Source organism: Mus caroli, unplaced genomic scaffold, assembly GCF_978045245.1.
Source record: "Mus caroli unplaced genomic scaffold, Mus_caroli_1 scaffold_1, whole genome shotgun sequence".
Classification (NCBI taxonomy): Eukaryota; Metazoa; Chordata; class Mammalia; order Rodentia; family Muridae; genus Mus; species Mus caroli.
This window is the reverse complement of record NW_028227256.1, coordinates 67,088,031-67,110,485: the sequence shown is the minus strand read 5'-3', so window position 1 is coordinate 67,110,485 and position 22,455 is coordinate 67,088,031. Positions and strand designations below refer to the sequence as shown.

Below are 22,455 nucleotides of genomic sequence, written 5' to 3'. Positions count from 1 at the left end.
AGCCACTAGCTGCCACTCCAGTTAAATCTGCGTGGCAAGTCCAAAAGCTTGGTCACAATCCTGAGGCAAAAAGTTTCAAGGAAACTTAGTCTCCTGGAGCTTTGGCATCCCTTAGCACAAATGCTCCAAACTTGTCTTTGAGTTAGTTGGTGAATGGATCTGTGTGCTTTTTTCAGTGCTGTTTTATTATAGTTGCCACCAAGGAGTGATTTGACATATACCTAAATTAGGTTGAACTTTGCTTCCTGGTCTTCACCAATGTCCTAGGCAGTCCTTGAGCTGACCCTGGGATTGGAATTTAATAAGAATGTTACCTATTCAGGCAAATTGCCTCCAGTATTGAAAGAGAGGTAGTGAAAGAAAACAGGCGTTACTATCTACTACATAGAGTTAGAAATTTCAGGGCAAGCTTAGCAAAGTAAGTTTAGAATTCTTATTATAGTTATATATGGCAGACTACATTACTTAATAGAAGAAAGTCCCCCACAAAATCACTTAGAATAACAGCTGAGTCACTCTCATATACAGAAATTTACAATGGTTAAGGAAGAAGATCAAGCTGTGGTTTAAGGAGGAACTAGAGTATTGCATTATTCATGAGAAGGTTAGCTAGAGCAGAATTCCCTAGCACATGCTTTCACTAGCCCAGAGGAATAACATACTTAGGTATTTACTAAGAGCTGGCTGGTGGTGGGCTAAACAATAAATCAGAATTAGAACTATGGCTTGGGCATGAAAGCCCTTGCCCTGGTAGTATAACAACCTCACACCTGGCTTCTAAGAATATAGCTGATCTTAGATAGAGCTGACTTTGTCTCAGTTGTTTCATCGCCTAGTTCCTGCCAGTCTTTATGTATGCATTCTTCTGTTTTGTGTAAAGAGTCATTAAGCATTGGAAAACCTTAATGTACCTTGGCTGATATGTCATCCAACTTCCTTATTTTCTTCTGTATTATAAGTCTGATGCTTGCTTTGAGAAATTACATTCAGATCAATACTCCCTGGTGTTAATGTCTGTTTGTCATCCTGCCAACTCCTTGCCCACCTGGGTACCAGGACCCTGATTGTCCCGCGAGTTGAGGGGCCAACTGAGTCCAGTATGCAGCAACTAGCCAACAGTAAAGCACATAAAGTGGTGGGTGTGCTGCAGCGGCATATAGAGAACACTCACACACACACACACACACACACACATATATATATATATACATATACATAGAGAGAGAGAGAAGTAGAAAAGCAGACATGCACAATGTGAAAGCACAAATTCTTCCTTCTCCTCCTCCTCCTCATCATCATCATCATTATTATCATCCTTCTTGTCATTCCCACATCTCTTCTCTTACTAAGAGAAAGGGTCTTATCTCATGAAGTCCAGGCTGGCCTTGATGCCACTATGCAACCATAAATGACCTTCTGATTCTCCCGTCTCCACCTCCTAAGTGCTGCAATTAGATGTATATATAATCTTGACCAGTACATTTGGTGCCTGAAATAAGCATCTAGAGCCTCTGGCATGTCAGTTAATCATTCTTCCAACTGAACTACATCCCCTGGTCTCTTCATGTTTTACTGCATGATTCTTTTCTGAAATGTATCATTATAAAATATCGTTAAAAATTCACAAGATCTCTAGAGAAAAGCAAAGAATAACATTAAGTATATAAGCAGATATCACCTTGGAGGATGCTGATTTATTTTCAGACTGATAAGATTTAGGCTACCTTAATTGGCCTCAAAATGCTGAGCATGTCAAAATGGCAAACACAGTTTGAAGATGTGTCTACTTTGGTTGGGTTGATTTATGCAACCTTTAAGAAACAGAGCTCTTTTTAAAAACTGACAATTTGTATTTGTTATTCCTCTGAAATCTACTCTTTTGAATTTCATCTTAGTAAAGAATGGACTTAAGACAATTAAAAATAAGAATTCATATTATAACTATTTTCTGAACTAAGAAGATTCAAAAGTATTTAATAAAATAGCCCCATTACTTATAGCATTATACTAAGGGACTCTTGAGCCATATTTGAAAATACAAGAATGGGAGTGCTTTAGAAAAGTCAAATTATTAATTAAATTATGGAATCGAGTAAAACCATAAAGTAAGGAAATAAAACAGGTTCTAAATTTTAAATCACTTAAATTCAAATTCTATGCTAGTAGCAATAAAAACCTATTTAGTTACTATAAATCTCAAATGTTCAGTCTTTGCATAATAATATTAAAAGTAGTTTAGTTGAAATCTAGTTAAATTTAGTTTAAAGTATATTAAAGGTAAAAGTAAGTAGTTTACATACTTCATTCACACTTAAAACATCACAAACCAAATTACTAGAGATGATATTAAACACTACATCTTGAACATCACAATCATCCATCTCTCTTCTGACTTCTGCATATGAAGATTCAACCAATCACACTGAAATATTTGAAAACAAATGTGTCACTGCTGAACATAGAGTTTCCTCATTATTTTCTATAAATTTTATGATAGTGACACTGCACAAGCTATTATAAAATGTAGAGTGGTTCTAAAGCATGTAGGAAAATATGCTTAGGTTATATGCAAATATTGTATCATTTCATGTAAGGGACAGATTGTGTTGTCGAAGAAAGTCCTTATAGCCAGCTCCCCCATCACCTGTGAATAGTGAGGGATTACTGTCTGTTAACAGTCACAGTACAATGGAGCAGGTTCCATGACTAATAACTACTGAACCATAAATAAATACTTTCCTTAACTTTTAAGAACGTGAAAACAGAAACATCACACACCCTGTCCTCCTTCTCAGTCCCATATGGTCATAATACACCACTGATTACTGACCACAGGGGATGTCTACCCTTCTTTCCATACTGGTCCACATAGGCTGTCCATGTGCAACCATCCATCATCTTATCTGGACTGAGGCCATAGCTTTTAATAGAAGATCTCCCAGTGCAATCTGCTAAGGGCTATCTGAGCTCAAATTTGGTAGAGAACATGGTAGCTCAAATTTGGTAGAGAACATGGTAACAGAAATCGTCATTGGTGGAAGTAGAGAAAACTGGAACTTAGGAATGCTCTTTTTGTAATTTGATTTGGAGAAATGTGAGCTGACTGCCAGTATTTGTGGGTTTTTATGTCAGTCAGCCTTCTATTAACCAGGTTGTTTTTGTGTGTGATTGTTCTTAAAAAAAGTGAAATCACAATATGGAAATTATCAGAAACGTATTCATGTGTTTTCAGACATGCCTCTATGCAACTAAAGTCATCCCAATTGTTTAAATTTCATAGTACCCTTTCATGTTCCTTCCAATTCTGATAATTTGACCTCATGAAATCAACTATAGGATTTTCACTTTTTAAGCAGCATGCTTCTTTTAGTGATACGTTTCATAAAATAATACTAGTTTTAGTTTTAAAAGACTAAATGTATTGTTCAGTGCATCTTTATAAAGGAGTGCCTCAATACAAAGAAATATTCATGTTCCTCAATGCATAAATATATTAATTTCTTTTTTTTAATTTTTAAAAAAATTTTTGGCCTGCAGTACTCAAACACCAAGACATTTATTGTTTCAAAGGTTGGGCTCCCATTTCCCTGGGTTTTAACATAAACACCAGCAGACATGCCTGCTTCCCGGACTGCTGCTCTTCCCAGGCCGACATTTGCTCTTCACAGTAGATGGGCTCCCCAAGCCCCTTGCTACAGCGAATGTGGCTGGGTAAACACCATTTCCTAAAGGGCTGGGTAGAACTAGGTAATATTCTGAGCGAAATGAAACCGGTCAGTCTGCGGTCTGACCTGTAACAGGGAGACTGCACTGAGAGGGGTGGGTGGTAGGGCAGCTCCAGGGCTGCCTTGGGCCTCTGTGCAGGAGTGTGGGAGGCAGAGGCTGAGCCTGCGCGGTGGGTCCTTCCTGCCTCCTGAAGCTTGGGCTTCCAGGGAGGCCTCAGTCTTCAGCCACAGGTGGAGGTGCGAGCTGCAGCTGGAAGTTCTCCTTCTGGAAGACGCTGTTGAAAGCAGGCCCGCTCTGGGGGCCAGCAAACGACCTGCAGCTGTTGCCACCTCGGTTCTGGGAGAGCTCCATAAAGAGAGCCAGCCTAGAACTTCCTCTGTAGAGCCCGCAGAGCTGATCAAAGGCTTGCATTTGCTGTGGGTCCAGAACAGGTTCTGAGTTTGCCATCCTGGCGGGAGGATCCCCTTTGGACTGATGGTATGAGGGAGACATTTTTACCTGAGACGAGGTTATCCGTCCTTTCTTGTTTTCAGAAGGATTTTCACTGAGTTTGCCTGCTTTATTACTTGAGCTGTATTTGTAACATGCCCATCTCGTCTGACCCTCAACCTCTAGGGTGCATTCCTTACTTTGGAGACAGAATGAATGATACAAATGGCCACAGCTAAAGACAATAATTTCATCAGCCATTTCTTGGCGTCTTTTGTACTGCTGTAAACATATAGAATCCTGTTTGGGATTGAGTCCTCTGGATACTGATGCTCTCAGGTTACACAGTGACCAATGGAGATCTTGGTTCAGGAGGCTGGCTGTTGTTTCTAGCATGGTTTGCTCATAGTTGAAGGTGTCCAGCAAACCCAGAATAAGGACCTGGATTTCTCCAAGCTTTCCTTTTCCATAAATTGGGTCCTGCAAGATTCTCTGTAGGATGGACCGGAGGGCAATGAATGCTGCCATGCTGTTTAGGACTTGCATGGTCAAAGACTTCAGAGCTTCACAGTGCAGATGAGGAGGAGCAGCTGAGCTGGACAGCTTCTGTGGTGTCATCATTGCCTCCAACAGTGGAAACCACAGAGCCTCTCGTTGCTGCTAATTCAAATTCTGTGAATTTTTCTGGCAAAGAGCAATTGTCTCTACCATGGTATCTTCAACACCTTTCAGCAGGATGCCCTCCTTGTTATTTTTGCCCTGCTGTGTCATCTCTTGCAACCTGCTCTACAGTCTCCACAGCAGCAGCAGGAAGGCACCGTGTGCATCCCCTTTCTTCTCCAGCAGATACGAAGTGACTTCATGGAGCTGATACTTTTGTGTAATCTGAATTGTTTCCTCCAGACGGTAGCACTCAAGGACCTGCAGTGTCTGTATGACTGGGTCAGGACTAAACTGGCACAGCAGCTCAATAAATTGCTCTGTAATGTGAGGCGGGATCTGCAGCAACTCCTGATTGACATGAACACCTTCCCTTGGATCAAGAAGACTCCTCAAAAATTTGAAAAGCAAAAGCTGGTTCTGAAGCTGTCCAATGACCACTTCGATCTGCTCAGAAAAGTGAGTAGCAACCAGCTCTGCGGCTTTGCAGGGCTTCAGGGACACAAGTTCCTCCATATGATTCATTGCTTTCTGCCACACAGTCTGCTTCTCCTCAGCACTGTGACCAGGAATAGATAAGATGTTGTGGATATAATTAAAGACTTCCTCTCTCAACGGGTCGTGCAGGTAGCAGTCAATGATCTTGTCATACTGGTGTTCTCACTCATACATAAATTCACAGATTTGATAGAATTCTGCCTTTTCTGCCATGCGGATGAGCCGATTCTCTTCAAACTATGCCTCCGGTCTGCAGCAATTCTAAAAGGACCTTCTGTCTTTCAGAGTGGCGGGAGTCATCGTCAAGGCTACAGAGGAACTCGAGGACTTGATCAAAGAGGGTCCTGTTCACAAACAAGGTATTGTCAGGCTTTGCGAGCTGACGAGCGAGGAATGTAAAGAGATACCCCACTTGTGACAGGGTAAAATTCGAATTCTCCACCATAACCTTCAATAAAATATCCACAGTTCAGTGCGCTGCTGGTATTCCAGAGCTTGCTTATCATTTTTAAAGTCTTCAAAGGTCAGTGCCAACACATTCAGAAATTCGCTTGTGTCAAAATGTAGCAAAGTCCGAACATAAGGATAGACTTCTTCCTCAGAGGATGCTTCTACAGAATGCAGGCGGATCAGAAACTCAAAAACCTGGTTTGTAACCTAGGGAACAAGATCTTCAGGAATGTCACCAAGAGGGTAGGCACGACCTGCCAGGCAACAGCTGATGTACACCAGAAGCTTGTTGCCCATAACAAATTGCTCATCTGTAAGAGTCTTCCCTGCATTCAGAGGTGGGGTGATGACTTTGAAAAGCTTCTCCATCGGACTGATAAACTCATTCATGCCTCAGATGAAGACATAGACCATGGCATCATACAGACAATTCTCCCAACACATGAGAACCACCTGCTGAATGTCAAGGCTGGTGATGTCCATGTGGACAATGAGGGCTTCCATATTCTCCAGCAGTTTTTTATCTTGGAAATGAACAATTAAGTCCTTCATGACCTGGAGAGTAATCCCCACCAGTTTATCACTTAAGATATATGGCTCAAGGCACTCCAAAAACACACCTTTTGCGACGGAATTTTTGCTTAATTTGTCGTAAACATTTGACTAAATAGAAGATCCTTTCGCTGGAGCAGAAGGCAGTAGTCCACTATGACTGGCACCTTATCCTGAAAGTGTTGCTCCATCACTTGGATTTTTCCCTGGTCTGGGCACTTTTTCAGAGCCCGATCTGCATAATGGAACAGGATCTCTACTATCCGATCAGCAACAACAGCCTTCCTCTTGCCAAGGCTTCCGTAAGGCAATCCTGTTTCAGGAGATGGTCCATCCTCTCCCTCCACCTTCTCAGCATCATCATGTACACAGACTTGGTCCCCAGATAGAAGATCTGTCCTTCATAGCTACTGATGGATTGGTAGCAAGCCTTCTCTCCAACCAAAGCCAGGGCCTGGCTAACATTTCCTCCTGTGGCCAATGACTTGAAGTGGCTGCTGTTGTAGACCAGCTGGACTTCTGAGATCTCCATTGTCTCCAGTTCCTCCTGCATCTGCCGATCAATCACGTGCAGCTTCTCCACGCTGTCTAAAAGCACGACTGTGCATGAGTTGATCCAAGTGAAGTTGATCAGATCATAGTACAGGTGAAGGTGCTTTTGCTTGGTGACATGTATTGCACCCGACTCATCTCTCTTAACCAGGAGAAAGTGAACCATATCGCCTCTGCAGAAGGCGAGCATGGGATTCACAGAGTTATTCACTGCCACGAAGTGCCAGGCCAGCAGCAGAACACTGGAAGGATCCATCAGTCCATAGGGGAAAGTCATCCACACTTTCAGGGATGGTTTCAACCCAATGACCAATATCTTTGTTAAGGATGCCATGGCCAGCAGTGAGAACTGCATGATGGGATGGTCTTTCAGCTCGGTCTTTGAGTGCAGGGGCTTGATGCAGCAGACCTCACCCTTGGAGCTGCTGAATAGGCACTGAGACTCATGCGTTCGCACGCCCATCACTCTCTTAAATGTTAGTTCAAAAACAGAGCCTCCACTGTTGTTGCAAATCACAAGAGTTGGATCATCTGTGAACTTGATGTGCAAGATTGCAGTCCCTGGAGGATGAGCATCTGTTATTGGTCTGAGAATTTTTCCACTGGCCAAATCCCACATGGTGATCTGTCTTTTAGCAAAGCCATAAAGAAGTGTTGAGCAGTCATTGTTGATGCTGAGGACAGAGATGGCTCCATACTGCCCTCCAACATTGGTGCTACCCAGGCAGAGCCACAGTGCTTGATTCTGATCAAATATAATGCCAGTCCGTGAGATGTTCCCACCGCTATCAGACTGGACATGGCAATTGCTGTAGGCAAGCCAGCATCTACTTTGTCGGCTGCGGACACGATCTGTGCAGATATCCCCTTTATAAGTGAATGTCGCATAACCGACCCATGCAGCGAGAAAGAGTCTGGTAACTTCTTCTTCCTCTTTAGGTTGGCCCTGTCACTGCTGTCTGAGCTTGCCACACATGAGGTATCATAAGAGTGAGAGTCGATGGTGTCGACATTTAACAAGGTAGGGTCCTACAGAACAAAAGACTCATCTTCATCATCCGTATCATTAAGAATGCTTTCCAGAGTTGGAGGGGTATCCACCTGAGGAATATCAAACTCCTTGTCATTGATCAGATCATTTCTGAACTCCAGCTCCTTATCCAGATCTATGCAAGAGAATTTTGAAAGGGAAGCTTCTAAATTAAAAGACTTGTTCAACTCTTATTCCACAGTCCTGGCCCACCGGTTCTGTTCTAAATGCTCCTGGTCTGGTTCACTTTCCATATTTGCTTTCGATAGCTGAATTCAACCAATCCGAGCAATTGTTTCTTGTGTTTGGCCTTGGATTGCAGAGATCCAAATGATGATCTCTTTAGTAGGGAGGCAGGTGTTACCTAGACATCTTCTTCTCAGCTGGACATTTCAGAGACACCCCTGATGAGATTCCACTTGGTCGGCTGAGCCGGTGTCTGCCTTGACCAATATATTAATTTCTTACTTCTAAAAGTTGGCTTCCAGTATCTTAGAACTGAATTTAACATGTTAGAATTTAGGATAAATGACAATCTCACCTTCCACATTGGCTTTCTTTGTTGGGCCAGCCTTCTCACCCACTGCTCAACAAAGAGTGCAAAGTGTTAAGTGATATAAAGGCATCTCAGCTGCAGAGGTATCTATGTCAGAAGTATCTGTACTGGAACTTCCTAACTATAGGCATGATTTATTAGAAATTATATTCATAATGATTCTCTGTGGAATACTAACTTCTTTCCCTAGGAAACCTCACTCTCAGCAAGGGAGTCCTTGTTCTCCTCATAAAAGAAAAAGACATTTTTCGGGAATGTGTCTAATTACATATATATAATAATTCCAATTAAATTATTTTATATGAACATAAACACATATGCTATTATGTTAAGAAACTTCAGTACCAAGTATGTTGCTATCCCCTTGAGTTATAAGTCAGAGCTGTTCAGGAGACATCTCAAAACAATGAATGCTATTGGCATTGCTCTTGGCCATGCACCACAATTTGATACTAACATCCTTTTGGAGAAGACCCCAGGTGCATTATTAACAGACATGGAGAGTCAATTTGATACTGACCAGGAAGCTTCCTGTGCGTTAGCTAACACATTCCACTATTGTGAGAGCTAACTAGCATAGAAGCTTCTGGTACTATGAGGGTACTGGAGTGGGGTCATCAATAGTCTTAACTAGATGGGAAACCTGTGAACTCTAATAATAACCAGCATGCCAAAATATTACCAAGGATGACATAGTGCCATGAATGTTATGGGGATAACCAACTGACATTTTTGGTTGCATCTGTGATTGTGCAGTGAATAGTGAAAAATATTGAAACTCTCACTGGTCAAAGTCAAGAAAATAAATATCAAACATATATATCATGTTTATTTTATGCTCCACTTCCCCCAGGCTCAATGGCTACTGGAGAAGAAGAGGAAGGAAGTTTACAAGAGACAGAGTTGGGGAATACTGGGGAGAAAGCAGTGTCTTCTGGATACCATAAGACAATTGGACGCATAAGCTCACAGCCACTGAGGTTGCCTTTGTAGGACCAAAAGAATCAACATTCATGGATTAGGACTGATCGTGAGCCTCTACCCCAACTGAGGAGCATAAACAATTGATCGTTTCTAGGGTAGGAGAATCAGTTCACTTTAAGAGCATGGCTCTTGGTATGTTAACCACACTCCAGTTGATGGGCAATATTCAGTTGGATATGGATAGGACAAATTAAACTTGATTGGTCATCTTTTTAAAAAAGATATGAAGTTGGAGGATATGTAGTGAATTGGGGTTTACAGGAAATAAATTGTAAGCATTGAAGCCAGGGCATGGAATTGGTACCCTACAGAAAAAATGACTTGTATCACCGGGTCTTAGTCTTGGGCGATCACATCTGCAGAACAAAACCCCAACCCAAACACTGATGATTAATCTAAAATCAAACAATGCTTTTCTTTACAGAGGACTCATTGTCATATCATCAAAGTTTTTACTTAGTAAGAGTAGATCATGGTTTAGAAATTATATGACATAACCACTATATAGAGTAATATGCAAAGTGAAAATCTCATATATGCTAATTTGAAGCCTCTTGTACCTGTAGCTACGTCAAGAATTAAACACAGGCCAAGTTCAATCTGTATTAACAAAATATACCCACACTAAAGGACAATTTACTTTTTTTCAATAACAGACTTTTAACAAAACATAAAAAGGGAAAATAGAACTCAATAGACTAATGTAAACCAAAGTCAGATATGACAGATGTTGGAATTATCACATAGAGATCTTCAATTACTATGTTTAATACAGCAAGGGCTCTGGAGGTAAAGTGAATATTATGGAATAAAGAAGTATAAGTAGAGAGATGAAAACACTTTAAAACAAACAGAGAAACAAAAAAAGAAGCAAATTTGAAATTACCACAACAAGAAAGATCATCTTCAGTAGGCTTGTCAGTAGACTTAGCCCTTTTGCAAAGAATAGAATCAGAAAATTGTCAATAGAAACAACCCAACCTGAAATGAGCAGGCATTAGAGAACCAAAGGGAAGATGTCTGAGAAACTGTAGTAATAGTAGACTTATAGCATAAACATAGCTATAATACAGTGAGTATGAGATGGAGAACAAACGGAAAATGCTCTTGAAGTGTAGTGACATACAATCTCCCAAACAACTAACCAGGTGTTGGAAACCAAAGATAAAGACCAACATTTAAAAGTATCTGGGAAGATGGCAAATGGAGAGATGGTTCAGTGGTAAAGAGCACTTATAGATGTTGAACATCTGTAATGGGGTCTGATGCCCTCTTCTGGTGTGTATGAAGAGAGCAATGGTGAATATGTAAAATAAATTTAGAAAAAAGAAAAAAAAAAAAAGCACTCATGGCTCTTTCAGAAGACCCAAATTCAGGTCACAACCAGGTCATTAGGTGGCTTCCAATTTGCTGTACCTCCAGCTCCTGGAGAACAGAGATCAGGGTCCATGGCACATGCACTCACATTACATATACAATACACAAATAAACATAATTAGAATAATGAAAATAAATCTTCCAAAAAAATTCAAGAGGATAAATATTTAATATATAAAGAAATACCTACAAAAATCACATGGGCATCTTGTCAGTAACTAAGCAAGACTAGGAGTATGTCAATACACTTTCAATCCCAGCACAAAAAAGGCAGAGACAACAGGGTACTTAAGATTTGAGGCCAGATGTTCTTCATATTAAGTCCCAGACTAGGCAAGCCACGTACAAGTAAGGAGAAGATAGGAGGAAATGTTGAAAGCATTGAAAGAAGACACACCTCACCACTCCACACCATACCACAGAGGGGGGAGGGGTAAGGGAAAGGGAGAGAGAGAGAGAGATTATTTTGTGAGGTAAGTAGTCTGATTATAATGTTTCCACTTTTTAGAACAGAGCTGTCATAGGCCACATAATACATTGTGTATGTCAATGATTAAACCACTACCATATGGGTAATGTTGCAAGGGTTTGGGGGGACAGAATAAATATTTTAGAATAAAGAGTCAGAATTGGAGATATGAAAATAACTTAAACATAAAAGAAGCAAAATAAAAAATAAAAACACCATAACTGTTGGAAGATGTGAAATGCTACACTAAACACAGTAATTGAAGTTCTCTGTGTTTCTTCCAGTGGAAGAAAGACAGCATTTTCAACAAATGGTGCTGGCACAACTGGTTGTTTTCATGTAGAAGAATGCGAATAGATCCATTCCTATCTCCTTGTACTAAGGTCAAGTCTAAGAGGATCAAGGAACTTCACATAAAACCAGAGACACTGAAACTTATAGAGGAGAAAGTGGGGAAAAGCCTTGAAGATATGGGCACAGGGGAAAAATTCTTGAATAGAACAGCAATGGCTTGTGCTGTAATATCGAGAATTGACAAGTGGGACCTCATGAAACTGCAAAGCTTCTGCAAGGCAAAAGACACCATCAATAAGACAAAAAAACCACCAACAGATTGGGAAAGGATCTTTACCTATCCTAAATCAGATAGGGGACTAATATCCAATATATATAAGGAACTCAAGAAGGTGGACTCCAGAAAGTCAAATAACCCCATTAAAAAATGGGGCTCAGAACTGAACAAAGAATTCTCACCTGAAGAATACCAAATGGCAGAGAAGCACCTGAAAAAATGTTCAACATCCTTAATCATCAGGGAAATGCAAATCAAAACAACCCTGAGATTCCACCTCACACCAGTCAGAATGGCTAAGATCAAAAATTCAGGTGACAGCAGATGCTGGCGAGGATGTGGAGAAAGAGGAACACTCCTCCATTGTTGGTGGGATTGCAAGCTTGTACAACCACTCTGAAAATCAGTCTGGCGGTTCCTCAGAAAATTGGACATAGTACTACCGGAGGATCCAGCAATACCTCTCCTGGGCATATATCCAGAAGATGTCCCAACCGGTAAGAAGGACACATGCTCCACTATGTTCATAGCAGCCCTATTTATAATAGCCAGAAGCTGGAAAGAACCCAGATGTCCCTCAACAGAGGAATGGATACAGAAATTTTGGTACATCTACACAATGGAGTACTACTCAGCTATTAAAAAGAATGAATTTATGAAATTCCTAGCCAAATGGATGGACCTGGAGGGCATCATCTTGAGTGAGGTAACACAATCACAAAGGAACTCACACAATATGTATTCACTGATAAGTGGATATTAGCCCAAAACTTAGGATATCCAAGATATAAGATACAATTTGCTAAACGCATGAAACTCAAGAAGAATGAAGACCAAAATGTGGACACTGTGCCCCTTCTTAGAATTGGGAACAAAACACCCATGGAAGGAGTTACAGAGACAAAGCTTGGAGCTGTGATGAAAGGATGGACCATCTAGAGACTGCCGTATCCAGGGATCCATCCCATAATCAGCTTCTAAACGCGGACACCATTGCATACACTAGCAAGATTTTGCTGAAAGGACCCAAAGATAGCTGTCTCTTGTGAGACTATGCAGGGGTCTAGCAAACACAGGAGTGGATGCTCACAGTCAGCTATTGGATGTATCACAGGGCTCCCAATGGAGGAGCTAGAGACAGTACCCAAGGAGCTAAAGGGATCTGCAACCCTATAGTTGGAACAACATTATGAACTAAACAGTTCCCTGGAGCTCTTGTCTCTAGCTGCATATGTATCGAAAGATGGCCTATTCGGCCATCACTGGAAAGAGAGGCCCATTGGACTTGCAAACTTTATATGCCCCAATATAGGGGAATGCCAGGGCCAAAAGAATGGGAATGGGTGGGTAGGGAAGTGGGGGGTGCTATGGGGGACTTTTGGGATAGCATTGGAAATGTAATTGAGGAAAATATGTAATAAAAATATTAAAAATTAAAAAAAATAAAATAAATAAAAAAATAAAAACACCATAACTGTTGGAAGATGTGAAATGCTACACTAAACACAGTAATTGAAGTTCTCTGTGTGATAATTCCAACATCCACTCATTTGATCACAAGGAATAATATTCAACATATTATGCATGTGATATGACATACCTTTTTACAAAATCATGTGTCATTTTTATAGTGAAAACACAAACCTAAGGAAGGTTGCAAAAAACAAAATCCTTGTAGAAAATCTAGAGACTGCTGATCATATTTCACTTTGGTAATAGTCTTTCAGAAAGCCTCTGTTAATACTATTAGCCTCAGCCAGAAACAAGTAGCTGACAAAACACAGACTAGCTTGTGGAAATTTATCTCTACTACTACAGAGTGGCTACACTGATCCACTCCTCTTTCCCCTCCCCTCCCCTCCCCTCCCCTCCCCTCCCCTCCCCTCCCCTCCCCTCCCCACCCCTCCCCTCCCCTCTTATCTTCCTCTCTCTCTCCTCTTCTCTCTCTCTCTCTCTCTCTCTCTCTCTCTCTCTCTCTCTCTCTCTCTCTCTCTCTCACACACACACACACACACACACACACACACACACACAAATGCATCAGCCTTCTACTTAGAGACTCTGTCAGTGTTTCTATTTCCTGGGGAAGAAGCACTAAGTGCTCTCTTGAACACACATTAGACAACACCTCCCTACCTCCTTCATTGCCTAGTTTATCCATGTGACTTGATTTGTTTTTTATGTGGATTATAGGATGAAGTAACACATGACACTTCACAAGGATGCTCTTCTCACAGTTGACAGCAGAGCATGTGGAAGAAACAGCAGAAGCTCAGGGGTTGGGTCTCTGAGGAACCAAATGATATACAAGTGTTGATGCTCAGCTATGACTTGGAGTGGACTTCCCTAGTGCCGAACACACATTCACTTAGTTACGTGAGCAGGAAAAACAGATGCAAATTGTGTGTGTGTGTGTGTGCGTGTGTGTAAACTCACTAAGACTGGATTTTAAAAGACATTTGCAAACACTTGATAGTAACAGATTGAACACATCAAGAATACTATGATGTATGTCTATTCATCACAAACGTTAGGTGTCTTCGTATGGAACTCAGAAAAAAATGTGAAGTCCTAGTCCTTAAGAATTATGTCCTGGTGAGACATTGTGACAACTTAACAGAACTTACACCCACCAAACAAGGACAAATCTCAAGTGATGAATTGTCTAGACCAATCTGGCCTGTGGCCATTTGTGCTAGGAACTAGGCAGATGGATGTGAGCTCCATGATAAAACTAGTAGAAAGCAAACGTGGGCAATCCACTCATCCATTTTGTGCCATGATTTCTGCCCCAGATTCCTGTCTTGAGTTCTTGCCCTGACCTCCTCAGTGATCGACTATAATGTGGAAATATAAACTATACAAACCCTTTCTTCCCCAACTTTCTTTTGGTCGTCATAATGTCTTATTGTAGCAATAGAAAGTAAAGTAAAAACAGAAGTCTCTCTGGGTCCTCTGGGTGCAGGCTCACCTTTGCCTCTCCTACCTGCTATTTCTCCCTTACTCATTCATGCCATACCAACCTCACTGGTGCATGGATAGGAAACATGTCCTCATTAGCATCTCTGCATCAGTTGTGCCCCCTCTGTTTGGTGTGTCTTCTGTCATCCTTCCACGTGTCTGTCTCTCAGCCTTTTTTTGGTTTGGTCGGTACATATGATGACTTTTTCCCTTTGAAAAGCCTTGTAAAGTTACTATTTAGACTTCCAAACTCACCTCTACATGGCCATTCACAATCTCTAGGCCTCTCTTTCTCTCTCCCTCCCCCTTCCCCTACCTCTCTCCTTCCCCATCCCTCTCTTCCCTCTTCCCCTTCCCCTCCTCCTCCTCCTCCTTCTCTTTCCTCAACCTCTCCTCCCTCTCCCTCTCCCCCTCTCCCTTCTCTTTGTGTATTCTGTTTGTACCACTTATCAGTCATTTACATTCTTAATAACTTTTGCTCAAATTTGTCTTCACAAATGTGGGTGTTTTGCTCAATAATTTTCAAACACTTTAGTTTCAAGTTACTAATACAAATGACCCATTACAATATTCACTGAATGAAACTGGACTAAAAACTGACATCCATATTATATAAAATAATCTAATAATTGATTTTTTTCCTATAAATGTACAGCAACCTTACATTTCTGTCCATATCCTGGTGTCCTAAGAAACAGATTTTGTGATTTTATAATATTAGAGTCCCATCAATACAAATCACAGTTATTGATACTGAGATTGAATGTATTTGAAAAAATGTCTGTCAAATTTCTAAAGAAAAAAATTATACCCTAAGCATGTATACAATGTTAAAATTATAGATTAGGGTAATTAGTATTTCTGTAGTCCTTACTTCCTTCTGAAAGTCCTGACCCTGGATGGACTGAATCACAACAAAACAATCTGACTTTGGCTTCCCTCCCACATTAAGATTCCTAACTTCCTAGCAGAGAGTTCCACTTCAGTCAGAATCACTAAATTGCCCAGAAGAACTGGGCATTTTTAAACAAACCATGTGAATGTGATCACACTAATGAAACCAAGTAGCCACTCATCCTTGACATGGCTATTTCTGCTACTCTCCCTCCTGAAACCTTCAAAGCGAATGCCAAATGCCAATTACTGACCAGCATAGTGTGATGCCTGTGGGGCAATTTCAGACACAGGCAGGCACACTGCCAACTCATTTCCACATTGTCCAACATTTGATCGCAATGGCTTTCAGCTACTAAAATCACAAATACTTTTTTTTGAAGCTAGAATTGGCAACTAATAATCTATAATGATGTTAACATACATAAACATCGTTCATAAATAATGGGCTTGTATATATTTTATCTTGCCCATAGTAATTATAATCCTAGAAAAGAAAGATAGTTAATGAGTGTACTTATTAATTAAGCTATTGTTTGGCTCTGTAGAACATGCCTCCCTGTTAACCAACCCAGATGGTGATGGAGCTAGATATGTATACACTGACTATTATCAGTCACTGATGAAGCCTTCAGTGTTCTATCTCTTCTCCATTGCTACATTTGTAGTAGATATTTGGACTTCTTCAGTAAAAGGAAGTCCTCAGACTCTTCTATCCCCATCATGTTGGTAGTTTTCAGAGATTATGATAGTATAGTGTATTTTGGCAGAGGAATTTGTATGGGCAGATGTGTGTAAGAGGGTATGGGTGGAGCTCTGGCCACATCTAGTAATGATGCTGAAGAAGAGATATCTCATGAAATGATCTTTAGGTAAGTGACATTGCTCAATCTCTTTGTCTGGACTCAGAAGCACACATGGCTTGGCTACTCTCTGGACCATCCTGCTGTATGTTTTCCCTTAAAACAGGTCCAGGCATCAAAAAAGTTGTTCACACAGTTGATCACAAGCATGAAGTTCATCACATGGCTGTTTTAAAAATAGCAGCTAGCTCTGACCTTGAGCACAATTCTTTAAGACACATATAAACACCACAAACCAACTCTTTCTTCTGTACATTTCCTTAAAACATACTTTGACTTGATCACCTTGAAATTTAGTGATGAATTATTTATTAATTTGTTTATTTTGGCAGTGGGGCATTACATCTAGGTTAATCTTAGAAATGAATGATAGCGTATCTTTAAGGATTGCACCTGCTGTGACTCTTGTCAAAATCCGACCTGGACACAGAAGACTCAGGATAGAAGAAACTTGCACAATAATGAACTTCAGACTATGAATTGCATTGCAGAATTGAGGATAGTGGAATAAATAGAAGGAAATGAAGTTATTTATAATAAATACAGTTTTGTTTTCTTTCATGTCTGATTTATTCTCTGTGTATATCTGTATGTGTTCATGTGTGTTTATTTTCTTTTTTTTTTAATTTATTTTTTTATTAGGTATTTTCCTCGTTTACATTTTCAATGCTATCCCAAAAGTCCCCCATACCCATCCCCCCAATCCCCTACCCACCCACTCCCCATTTTTGGCCCTGGGGTTCCCCTGTACTGGGGCATATAAAGTTTGCAAGTCTAATGGGCCTCTCTTTGCAGTGATGGCCAACTAGGCCATCTTTTGATACATATGCATCTAGAGACAAGAGCTCCGGGGTACTGGTCAGTTCATATTGTTGTTCCACCTATAGGGTTGCAGTTCCCTTTAGCTCCTTGGGTAATTTCTCTAGCTCCTCCATTGGGGGCCGTGTGATCCATCCAATAGCTGACTGTGAGCATCCACTTCTGTGTTTGCTAGGCCCTGGCATAGTCTCACAAGAGACAGCTATATCTGGGTCCTTTCAGCAAAATCTTACTAGTGTATGCAATGGTGTCAGCGTTTGGAAGCTGATTATGGGATGGATCCCTGCATATGGCAATCACTAGATGGTCCATCCTTTCGTCACAGCTCCAAATTTTGTCTCTGTAACTCCTTCCATGGGTGTTTTGTTCACATTTCTAAGAAGGGGCAAAGTGTCCACACTTTGGTCTTCGTTCTTCTTGAATTTCATGTGTTTAGCAAATTGTATCTTATATCTTGGGTATCCTAAGTTTCTGGGCTAATATCCACTTATCAGTGAGTACATATTGTGCGAGTTCCTTTGTGATTGGGTTACCTTCTTTCAATCATTACTCTACTTATTTTAATTTTTAGCAAAAGAATCATAAACTTTTATTGTAATTAGCAAATTCAAAGTCCTCTCAGGATAATAGAAACTCTTTGTTACCAGTGCCTAGAAGTGATGGAACTTGAATCTTAACATATTTGTTAAATGACTCTTCACTAAATATCTCACACTATTTCTTCAATTACAAGTTTTCAAATATTTTCCATCTCTGACCTTTTGACACTGCTGAATCACTTCATGTTTCAGGAGGGTCATTATACACATCAATAAAATCATTTCTCCCTTTGAAAATATTTTTGACCTACTCTGCAAACATGTCCGTAACCTATTTCAATTTTTTCCACTGTTGGCTTCATTTGCTCACTAATACTGAGAAAATTTTACCTTTATGGTTTCTTTGTTTGTTTCTTTTCTCTGTTTCTTTTCATATCTCTCTTTCTTTGTTTCTTTTCTTTCTTTCTTCTTTTTCTTTCTTCTTTTTCTTTCCTTTCTTTCTTTCCTTTCTTTCTTTCTCTTTCTTCCTTTTCTTTCTTTCTTACTTTCTTTCTTACTTTCTTCTTTCTCTTTCTTTCTTTTCTTTCTTCTTTCTCTTTCTTTCTTTCTTTCTTTCCTTTCTTCTTTCTCTTTCTTTCTTTCTTTCTTTCTTTCTTTCTTTCTTTCTTTCCTTTCTTCTTTCTCTTTCTTTCTTTCTTTCTTTCTTTCTTTCTTTCCTTTCTTCTTTCTCTTTCTTTCTTTCTTTCTTTCTTTCTTTCTTTCTTTCTTTCTTTCTTTCTTTCCTTCTTCCTATACCTTGCTGCCAGTTTCTGCAATTTCTTCCCTTGAAAGAAATTCATCTGGCTTCATCTTTCTCCACATTGCCATTGTCACCAGCACCACACTCAGACTTGCTTTCTAATGTCTTACTGATCATTCATGTGGTCATCCACACAACTCTGCTCATAAAGTGGTGTATGGTTTATTATGCTAATGATAATTACTAGAAAGAAAGTTCCTATTCATAATCATCATGGGACAGTGAGATAGTTCAGAGGTAAAGGTGATGGCTACTTAGCCTGGTGACCAGAGTTCATGGGACCCACATGATGGGAGGAGAAAACCAACTGTGCATATTATCCTCTGATCCTGTGTTGTATAACTCTCTTCCTGGGAAAACATGAGGACACTGGGACAAGGTACCATGCACACTAAATACCAATGTACAACTTGGTAAATTAATGAGTTTATTGGGTTATTTAAAAGAGCAGAAATGACTAAAAGACAGTTGCACATGAAAAGTCATCACAACATGGGTGACAGTTCACCAAACATCTGGAGCACACAGCCCGAAGGAGTACAGCAGGCTGTAAACAGCCTTCCTAGTAGCTCAGTGGTTTGAGCCATTTTCGGGGAGCTCAGCTTATCTCTGCTTCTTCCAGGAGGCTTGCCTTTTCAGAAAATGTCTCTCAGTCCTTCCTTCATAGAAGAGAGCCTCTGGGATGCTGTCAGCTCAGGGACCTCCTGAAGCCTTTGAGCTGTTTCCTCCCTGAGCTAAATGTGTTTCCTGTATAATGGTATGCCTCTCCTACCTAGTATATCCTGTGCCTTAATAGGAGTGCTTCCAAGGTGAGTTGCTTCATCTCAGTGGAAATCTCTCTCTCTCTCTCTTCCATGCAAGTGTTCACAACTTGCCCCACACATATGCACGTATGTGCACGCACACACACACACACTCATACACACAAAAACCCCCATAAACACACTAAATAAGTAAATAAATATAACTTTAAAAAAAATACTTTTATTAGACTATAGGTGTCTTAAAATATCTTATTTTAGGCAAGCGTACAACCTATTCAGTTTTTAGAAGACAGCTTTTTGGAAAATGTTATATAATGTATATAAAAATCTGACTGAAATAGAAATGTTGTCATATTCTGAGAACTGCCAGTGGCTGTGGTATTCTGCAACTTTATATTCTCTCTCTCTTACATGTGTGATTGTATACTTCCACAGGTCATTGCCAGCAAGGCTGCTTTCACCAGACACAGTCCATTGATCTTAGAGATCCATAACTGTGAGCCAAATAAAATGCATGGGTTTTCTTATTGGTTTTGTTTAGAGTTTTTGATATGAGTTTATACCATATTGTAAATGGAAATGTCATTTTTACTTCCCTGGATTAAGACATGAGATGAGAGATATACTGAAGCTTTAAATGCCTAGCTTGGGCTGAGCCCAGAGCTTTTCCATTTAATGATCCCTAAGCCTAGGCCTGGAAGCTTCCAGCCTCCATCTGTTAATCTAGGCCTAGAATGTTTCAGTCTCTGAGGCTTATTGCTGAATAAACTCACCCTTTGTAGCTCTCTCTGAACTCTAAAGGCTGGTCACCTGAGCTGTTCTGGCTCATACTCCTCTTCAAGCTGACTGATTCAAATTAGCTTCTCTTGGTTTCTGACTGAATTGATCTGCTTGGAAAGACTGCCTCTGAACTCCATGGACTGAACTGCTCATCTGACCTGACTGAACTGAACTGAACTCGCCTTAACTGCACTTAAGTAGCTTATCCTGTGTGTTCTCCTGAGACTTGGGCATATACTATCTCTGACTCATTCTGTCATATCTTTCTCTGATTGGTCACTTTGTCTGCCCATCAATTAGATGTTGTTGTTTTGGATGAAAGGTATATATGTATATTATGGGTGTATCTGTATTTCACCCAGAAGGATTAAAGGTATGCATTCAGTTGGAGGAACAAAAGGTGTATGGTATATCTGCATTCCAGCCAGATCATACCTTTGGATGTGATCTCTTGACAAAGTAGCCATGCTACTGGATTAAAACTTCTTTACACTGTTGTACTATGTCTAATTTTCTGAGGAACCACCAAACTGATTTCCAGAGTAGTTGCAACAGCTTGCAATCCCACCAACAATGGAGGACTGTCCCTCTTTCTCCACATGCTTGCCATCATCTGCTATCACCTGAATTTTTGATCTTAGCCATTCTGGCCATTCCTTAGAAAATTAAACATAGTACTACTGAAAGATCCACCAATTCCTCTCCTGGACATATACCCAGAAGATGTTCCAACTTGTAATAAGGACACATGCTCCACTATGTTCATAGCAGCCTTATTTATAATAGCCAGAAGCTGGAAAGAACCCAGATGTCCCTCAACAGAGAAATGGATACAGAAAATATGGTACATTTACACAATGGAGTACTACTCAGCAATTAAAAACAAACAAAAAAAATCATGAAATTCTTAGGCAAATGGATGCATCTGGAGGATATCATCCTGAGTGAGATAACCCAATCACAAAAGAACTCACATGATATGCACTCACTGATAAGCAGATAGTAGCTCAGAAACTTATAATATCTAAGATACAATTTGCAAAACACATGAAACTCAAGAAGGAAGACCAAAGTGTGTATATTTCGCTCCTTCTTAGAATGGGGAACAAATTACCCACAGAAGGACTTGCAGAGACAAAGTTTGGAGCTGAGACGGAAGGAAGGAAAGACCATCCAGAGACTGCCCCACCCGGGATCTATCCCATATACAACCACCAAACTCAGACACTATTGCATATGCCAGAAAGATTTTGCTGACAGGACCCTGACATAGCTGTCTCTTGTGAGTCTATGCCAATGCCTGGCAAATACAGAAGTGGATGCTCACAGTCATTTATTGGATGGAACACAGGGCCCCTAATGAAGGAGCTAGAGAAAATACCCAAGGAGCTGAAGGGGTCTGCAACCCTATAGGAGAAACAACAATATGAACTAACCAGTAAGCCCCAGAGCTGTGTCTCTAGTTGCATATGTAGCAAAGAATGGCCTAGTTGGCCGTCAATGGGAGAAGAGGCCCTTGGTATTCAGAAGTTCATATGCCAGGGGAATGCCAGAGCCAGCAAGCAGGAGTGGGTGGGTTGGATAACAGGGTAGGGGGAAGGTATGGGGGCTTTGGGGATAGCATTTGAAATGTAAATGAAGAAAATATCTTTAAAAAATTCTTTATACCATATAGCCCAAGCTGTCCTTAAACTCAAAATCCTTTTTGCTTAGCCTCCCAACTGCTGATATCCCAGGCTTTTGTTACCACACCCAGCTAACACAGAGTTCAGGGAGAGATTATATGGACACATACATGGTACTGTTAAAAAAAAAAAAAAGGAGGTTGACTCTTCATTCACTCCTTCAACCACAAGAGTTGCTTGGACAGTACTCTGGTCCTCAGGCTTGGCTGAAACTGTGCTTTACTTACTAAGCTATCTTGACAGTCCAAGATTTTCATTTATACCCTCTACTCAGTACTTAAAATTGAGTTCTAGTTTCACTGTCACTCATATAATTATTTTAAATCTATTACTATAATTCCTATTTTTAAATTTACATGTGTGTACTACATATCCATATATATTTTACATAACATATTTATGCATATGAATATTCACATGTATAATACACATTATAGATAATATATGTATGTATATTTTAAATAACCCTAACCTTAACACTAACCCTAACTCTAACC

At 40.3% G+C, this 22,455-nt stretch overlaps 1 protein-coding gene and 1 pseudogene across 4 annotated transcripts in view; both read right to left on the bottom strand.

Annotated features, from left to right (window-relative positions):
* The window catches only part of Spag16 (sperm associated antigen 16), a 945,274-nt gene that overhangs the window by 582,833 nt on the left and 339,986 nt on the right, over positions 1 to 22,455 (bottom strand). The gene's annotated exons all lie outside the window — the stretch shown is intronic.
* LOC110301482 (vacuolar protein sorting-associated protein 8 homolog pseudogene) lies at positions 3,883 to 8,151 on the bottom strand (annotated as a pseudogene).